Source organism: Anomaloglossus baeobatrachus, chromosome 2 (genome assembly GCF_048569485.1).
Source record: "Anomaloglossus baeobatrachus isolate aAnoBae1 chromosome 2, aAnoBae1.hap1, whole genome shotgun sequence".
Classification (NCBI taxonomy): Eukaryota; Metazoa; Chordata; class Amphibia; order Anura; family Aromobatidae; genus Anomaloglossus; species Anomaloglossus baeobatrachus.
Window position 1 is genome coordinate 38,546,535 of NC_134354.1, and position 6,957 is coordinate 38,553,491.

The following is a 6,957-nucleotide window of genomic DNA, read 5'->3' on the forward strand; positions in this document are numbered from 1 at the left end:
TGTACGGGCTGAGCTGTACGGAGTTCGTGACGCCACCCACGGTATGTGGTGATAATGAACACCACCGCTGAAGTTACGGGGGCACCTGGGAGAGATGTTGCGCAGCAAGTTGTTAACACCTCCGTGGGCAGGGATGGTGGCCCCGGGACCCGTTGGGGACTGGTGGTGCAGTAAGATGGGCGACTGCAGGGTGCTGGTGTACTCACTATTAGAAACACATACGAGTCTCTGGTAAACCAAGGTGATGGTGGTCGGTGCCCGCAGCCGGCTGCATTCGGGTTCCCCCACCCGGCTGGTGGTCTCTGTCTTTCTCCTGCACCTGTTTTGGAATGGTGGACTACCTGCGCTTGCAAATTCAGGAGTCCGCTCCCTGGCTGGATGTGGCCTAAGGAGCCCTTGCCCGCAGACGCTGGCCCGTGGGATCTCTGAGCCTTGGCGGTGGCCTTTTATCCCCCTCGGTGGGCTGTTGCCTTCAAATCGGGACTTTAGGTGGGACAAGACCTCTAGTCCTGGCCGCAATCAGTTAATTGACTAGTCCCAGTCGCTTCTGGACCTAGCTTCAGGGTCTGAGTACCCTGCTGTGTGCTCCGGTTTCCGAGTCGGTTCCCCGGGTCGGTACCGGCGGGCCACTACCCTGTCCCGGTCCACATCGGTTCCACCGAGCCGTCTTCCTGGCTCCTGCAGAGGGAGACCGCCATCTGCCTCCTAGCCAAAGGCACCAGGGCTCCTACTCTGGTACCTGTCAGTTTTCCTTCAGACCTGACACACAGGCCTGACCTCCACTCTCTCTGAACTCCACAACCCCTCTGAAACTGAACTCTTACTTTCCCCGCCCCGGGCTGTCTAAACTTTTAGGTAGGAATCTTCCAACCGCCTGGTTCCGCCCCCCTGGTGTGTCTATCAAGCCCTTTGGAGGTCACAAGGGTTTTAAGATTGGCTGTGGGTGTAATGCGGGGCCCTATTTGTGACTACCTGGCCCGGACAGTGCGTCACATCTCTGCTTCTGGATTATGAAAGAGCGCACAATGTGGACCAGCAGTGTGACGGCTGCTGGTCCGAACTGTCAATCATCAAGCAGTTAGCCATTAAAAGGTGTCAACCACTGAGGACTCTCAGTTCTTTTAAACATTTTTCAATCATCAAGCAGGGAGGCAGAGGAGCACTGTGCTCCCAAAGAACGCAGAGGACAACCCTTTAAGTCCATCTTCCCACATTGTGAAAAAGCACCACATTTTTGACGGCTTTTTTGTGTGCAGACAGTCCACTGCATTTGATGGTTTAGGGGTTACTGGGATGTTTTTATGTTTTGCGCATGAAGCTAAGAACTTACAGGCAGGTTGTTGGTAACTAGCTGCTTGATCTGCGATCTCCTGACAGTGATTCTGTGGCTTCCGGTGACGTCACATCACCAGAGCAGCTTCTTCTCTTCTGCTCTGCTCTGTTAACAGTGCATCACTGTTGACGTCATGCTGTTTGGCAGCCAAGTCCCTTCTGCCTAATTCTGGGGAGCTGGCTGTCAATCAGCAAGCAGTTGACAGAGCAGCGCAGAAGAGAAGGAGCTGCTCTGGTGACATAATGTCGACCGAGCAGAGCGGAAGAGAAGGAGCTGTTCTTGTGACATGACATTGATCAAGCAGAGTGGAAGAGAAGGAGCTGCTCTGGTGAAATGATGTAGTCTGAGCAGAGTGGAAGAGAAGGAGCTGCTCTGGTGACATGATGTAGTCTGAGCAGAGTGGAAGAGAAGGAGCAGCTCTGGTGACATAACGTTGACCGAGCACAACGGAAAAGAAGGAGCTGCTCTGGTATCATGACCTTGACCGAGCAGAGCAGAAGAGCAGAAGCTGTTCTTGTGACATGACATTGATCAAGCAGAGTGGAAGAGAAGGAGCAGCTCTGGTACCATGACCTCGACCGAGCAGAGTGGAAGAGAAGGAGCTGCTCTGGTGAAATGATGTAGTCTGAGCAGAGTGGAAGAGAAGGAGCAGCTCTGGTGACATAACGTTGACCGAGCACAACGGAAAAGAAGGAGCTGCTCTGGTAACATGACCTTGACCGAGCAGAGCAGAAGAGCAGAAGCTGTTCTTGTGACATGACATTGATCAAGCAGAGTGGAAGAGAAGGAGCAGCTCTGGTACCATGACCTCGACCGAGCAGAGTGGAAGAGAAGGAGCTGCTCTGGTGAAATGATGTAGTCTGAGCAGAGTGGAAGAGAAGGAGCTGCTCTGGTGACATGATGTAGTCTGAGCAGAGTGGAAGAGAAGGAGCTGCTCTGGTGACATGATGTAGTCTGAGCAGAGTGGAAGAGAAGGAGCAGCTCTGGTGACATAACGTTGACCGAGCACAACGGAAAAGAAGGAGCTGCTCTGGTGACATTGTGGCGCCCCTGACCTGGTCAGGCACCACTGAGTACTGCACCCATGCTGGGGACAGTACAATACAGGTAATCCAGATGGCTGACAGGGGTGTGGAACACAGGCGCATAGTGATCAGGTCTCACGCATGTACCTAAGAGAGGACCCCTGGGGATCCCAGGAGGGGGCAGAGCCTACGCCTTCACTGGAATAGTGGAGGGGGCGAGAGCCTCCATCTCCTCTCAAGGGGTGTGGTGGAGAGTCTGGTTGCTAGGTGGCGTAGGCAGACACAAGTGGGGAAGGAAAGAGAGATAGGAGGAGTTAGTTAGAGCTGGGAGCTCGGACTGAGGAGATGTCAGCAGAAAGAGCAGAGATGGAAAAACCCACCAGTGAGTCGGTTAGAGCAGAGAACTCCAGAGGGCTCAGTGAGGAGCAGACCTGTGGGGCTGATGCTGTCTAACAGCGCCCGCGCAGTGACTACAGACGGGGGAGAACGGTCAACTAGAAGTGCTGCCTGAAAGCCAGCTTCAGCTAGAGAGTGCACGGAGTGGGAAGTACGGAGACTTCTAGAGAGCACCAGGCCCAACCGGGCGGCAGATCCCGAAGCGAGGATAGATTCACCTTTCCCTGCTAAACCTGCCGGTGTGGGGCTCTTACAGCCCACACCACAACAACCAAAAGCCGCAGCCACGTAACCGCAAGTAGGGCCCATAGGTCACAGGAGGCAAGAGGCTGGAGTGGCCTGGCCCGGGGAACAAGCACACGGCAAAACAAGAAGGGGAGAGAGGCTTGGAGCATCTTCCCTGGGTGACCCCCATAGGGACTCAAAGTCGGGGTCACCCCAAACCACCAAGGGCTAAGGAAGGCGAGTTTGTAGTCACCCTCATACAGTCAGCCGGAAGGATACCTGGTTCCCACCTGGTTCATCCCAGCTACGCCCGGGTTACTCACCCTGCCACCTGAAGTGAGTAAAAACCCTGAAAGACACTCTGCCTGTGTGTGGTCATTCTGCGACTTGTGGTACTACAGCTTTACAAAGGGCCCTGGGGCTTGCCTCACTCTCAGGAGGCTACTACACCCGACTGCACCCACCATCAGCCCCAGGCGTCCTCTAACCTGCAGTGGCGGTCCCCTCTGACCGCAAATACTGAGAGTGGCGTCACGATCAAAAACTGAAGATTCCCTACCTGTGACCAGCACCAGCTACGTGGAGTCCCTGAAGGTATGCACCGACACAACACCTGCGGGGCTTCACATCTGGCGTCACGAACAGGATAAGGACTAGACCTGTCCAGACAGGTGACCATGTGCCTGGGCGGTCCGCTTGAAAAATTGGAAGCGCCGCCATATTGCCACCATGAAAAGCGCGCTGAAAAACAACAGCAGCCCGCGCTGGAAGAAGTTACCACCCACGAAGAGGTGTGGCTACCCAGAGATCCTCTGCAGAGTTCTGAGCTTGCCAGCTATGAGAGTGGAAGCGTCGAGAGACGGCGGGAAGGAAAGGAAGCCACAAGCCTGCTGCTGGGAGAGGAGCTGCTGAAAGAGGCAGAGCAGAAACTGGACAGCTTGTTACAGGAGGCAGCGAAGAGTCCACTGCTGGGAGACCGTGCAGAAGACGGCGCAGAAGAAATGGCGTCTGACCGCAGGAACCCAGAACCAGGCTCCGCTGCCTGGTGGTACCGAGAGCTGGCCCAGTTTTGCAACCGGCTGGAGACCCGGGTCGTGGAGCAGATTCGGGAGGAACGGATGGAACTGCAGGAGCTGACCGCGGCGGTTCGGGCCTATGAAGGGAGAGCTGCATGCCGGGTGCCAGGCGGGACGGCGACGACGCAGACCCCAGTGCTACCAACAACGGGTGAGTCGAATGATGCCCCGGCCCGCGCAAGTGCCCCGACCCCTGCTGCCACGTCCGCGGTCCCTGAAGAGGCGTCCGGTGCGGCGACGCTGAAGCAGGCCGCAGCCACGCCAGGTGCGGCCCGCCAAGCCCCGGCCGCCGCAGCGATGCCCTGCTCGGCCCGCCAAGACCAGGCCGCCGCAGCGATGCCCTGCCCGGCCCGCACAGACCAGGCCGCCGCCATGATAGGCGCGGCCCGCCAAGACCAGGCCGCCGCCATGATAGGCGCGGCCCGCCAAGACCAGGCCGCCGCCATGCCAGGCGCGGCCCGCCAAGGAAAGACTACCTCAGCATTTACCCCGGCCTGTAAGGCCAGAGCTGACACCGCTCCCCGGTCCACAGAGGTCCCTAATAGGCAGCCCACGGTGGGTGAAGACCCTGCATATTGGCAGATGAAGGCTGACCTGGAGGCCAAATTTCCACAATGGCTGGTGAGCCAGTACATACCCCCTCCGCATACCCCAAAGAGTCTCCTGCTAACTCCTGCAGCAGCTACACCAAGGAGTCCCTCACCTGGGCCGGCCGAAGAGCAGCCATCCCCGGCACTGCCACAGCTGGAGTGCCAGGAAGAACTAAGGGGGAGAGGAGGCCAGGAAGCAGAAGGGTTGACTCCGACTCCAGTGCCACCAGTAGCAGATGTGTATTCAGAGCCGGAAATGCTGCCATACTCCCGCTGGGACGAGGAGGACCTGACCCCCTCTGCAGAGGAAGAGCTGCCTAAGAGCTTCACCTGGGAGCCCACAGGCATGGATCCAGCCCGCAAGACACGGCGCAGAAGAACACAGTTTGCTCCAGCACCACAGTCTCCTGAACAGAGAGCAGTTACCGCCAGAGACCTAAAGGAGAAGCGTTTGTTGAGAGAGTCCAAAGCCCAGGCTAGAGGACCCCTGTGTTATGGCGTAGTGGAAGATTTCAACTTGAAAAGTGGTTATGGCTTCATTGTAGCACCAGGAATAAAAGAAGGGATATTTGTAAACCGCAGAGATGTGAACGCTCATCTGCCAAGAGGACACCCTTGCAGAAATCTGAAAATGGGAGATTCGGTACAGTTTACCATGCACCAAGGTGAAAGGGGGTTGTACGCACTTGATGTAACGCTATGTCCCAACAAACCCTACAGCCATCCCATGCCACAAGAAAGACAAGAAAGACAAGAAAGACAAGAAAGACAAGAAAGACAAGAAAGACAAGAAAGACAAGAAAGACAAGAAAGACAAGAAAGACAAGATAGAGATAAAGAACCAGATGTAGAAACAGATGAAGACCAAGAACGGAAAGATAAAGATTCTACAGATGAAGAAAGAGACAAAGAGCAAGAAAGTCACAGGTGCCAGTGCCCAACGTGCCCTCGCCCTAGTGAAAAAGAGGAGTAAAGAAAAGTAAAGTAAAGTAAGAAGTTTTGACCAGTTAAAGTTTTGAAAAGTTTTGTTTTGCAACGTTTAAGAAATGCGCCCACAAAAACTATTGTGAGAAATAAACTTTAAGGCTATGAACTTGCTATAGCCACAAACTCTCGCAGTGTAAATAGTTACACCAGTGGCACCACCACCAGGGCCAGCCTGTTTAGGGGCTTGGCTCGTCTGCAACCAGGGGGGGCCCGTCCGTAGAAAAGGGCCTTGGCTCACCTGCGACCAGAGAGCACGCCTGTTTATGGGGCCTTGGCTCACCACCACAAAGAGGGTACCTGGCCAGCACCAACTGTGGAGGCCGCCTCTGCATCCTGCCAGAAGAGGCTGACGGCGCGGATCCACCAGGCCAGGTATACCCTGAAAACCACCAGCCCATGAAAGCCGCCTCTACATCCTGCCAGAAGTGGCTGAAGTCGCGGCCAACGTGAAAGGGTTTTGGGTGGGTTAACGGACTTGTGGGTGGAGGGTGGTGATGTCTGATACCTGGTGGTTTTAAAAATGTTTTACATGTTTTAATGTTTTATGCATTTTAAAATGTTGTCTTGCAGCCCGAGGACGTGCTGGTGATAACTAAGGGGGAATGTGGCGCCCCTGACCTGGTCAGGCACCACTGAGTACTGCACCCATGCTGGGGACAGTACAATACAGGTAATCCAGATGGCTGACAGGGGTGTGGAACACAGGCGCATAGTGATCAGGTCTCACGCATGTACCTAAGAGAGGACCCCTGGGGATCCCAGGAGGGGGCAGAGCCTACGCCTTCACTGGAATAGTGGAGGGGGCGAGAGCCTCCATCTCCTCTCAAGGGGTGTGGTGGAGAGTCTGGTTGCTAGGTGGCGTAGGCAGACACAAGTGGGGAAGGAAAGAGAGATAGGAGGAGTTAGTTAGAGCTGGGAGCTCGGACTGAGGAGATGTCAGCAGAAAGAGCAGAGATGGAAAAACCCACCAGTGAGTCGGTTAGAGCAGAGAACTCCAGAGGGCTCAGTGAGGAGCAGACCTGTGGGGCTGATGCTGTCTAACAGCGCCCGCGCAGTGACTACAGACGGGGGAGAACGGTCAACTAGAAGTGCTGCCTGAAAGCCAGCTTCAGCTAGAGAGTGCACGGAGTGGGAAGTACGGAGACTTCTAGAGAGCACCAGGCCCAACCGGGCGGCAGATCCCGAAGCGAGGATAGATTCACCTTTCCCTGCTAAACCTGCCGGTGTGGGGCTCTTACAGCCCACACCACAACAACCAAAAGCCGCAGCCACGTAACCGCAAGTAGGGCCCATAGGTCACAGGAGGCAAGAGGCTGGAGTGGCCT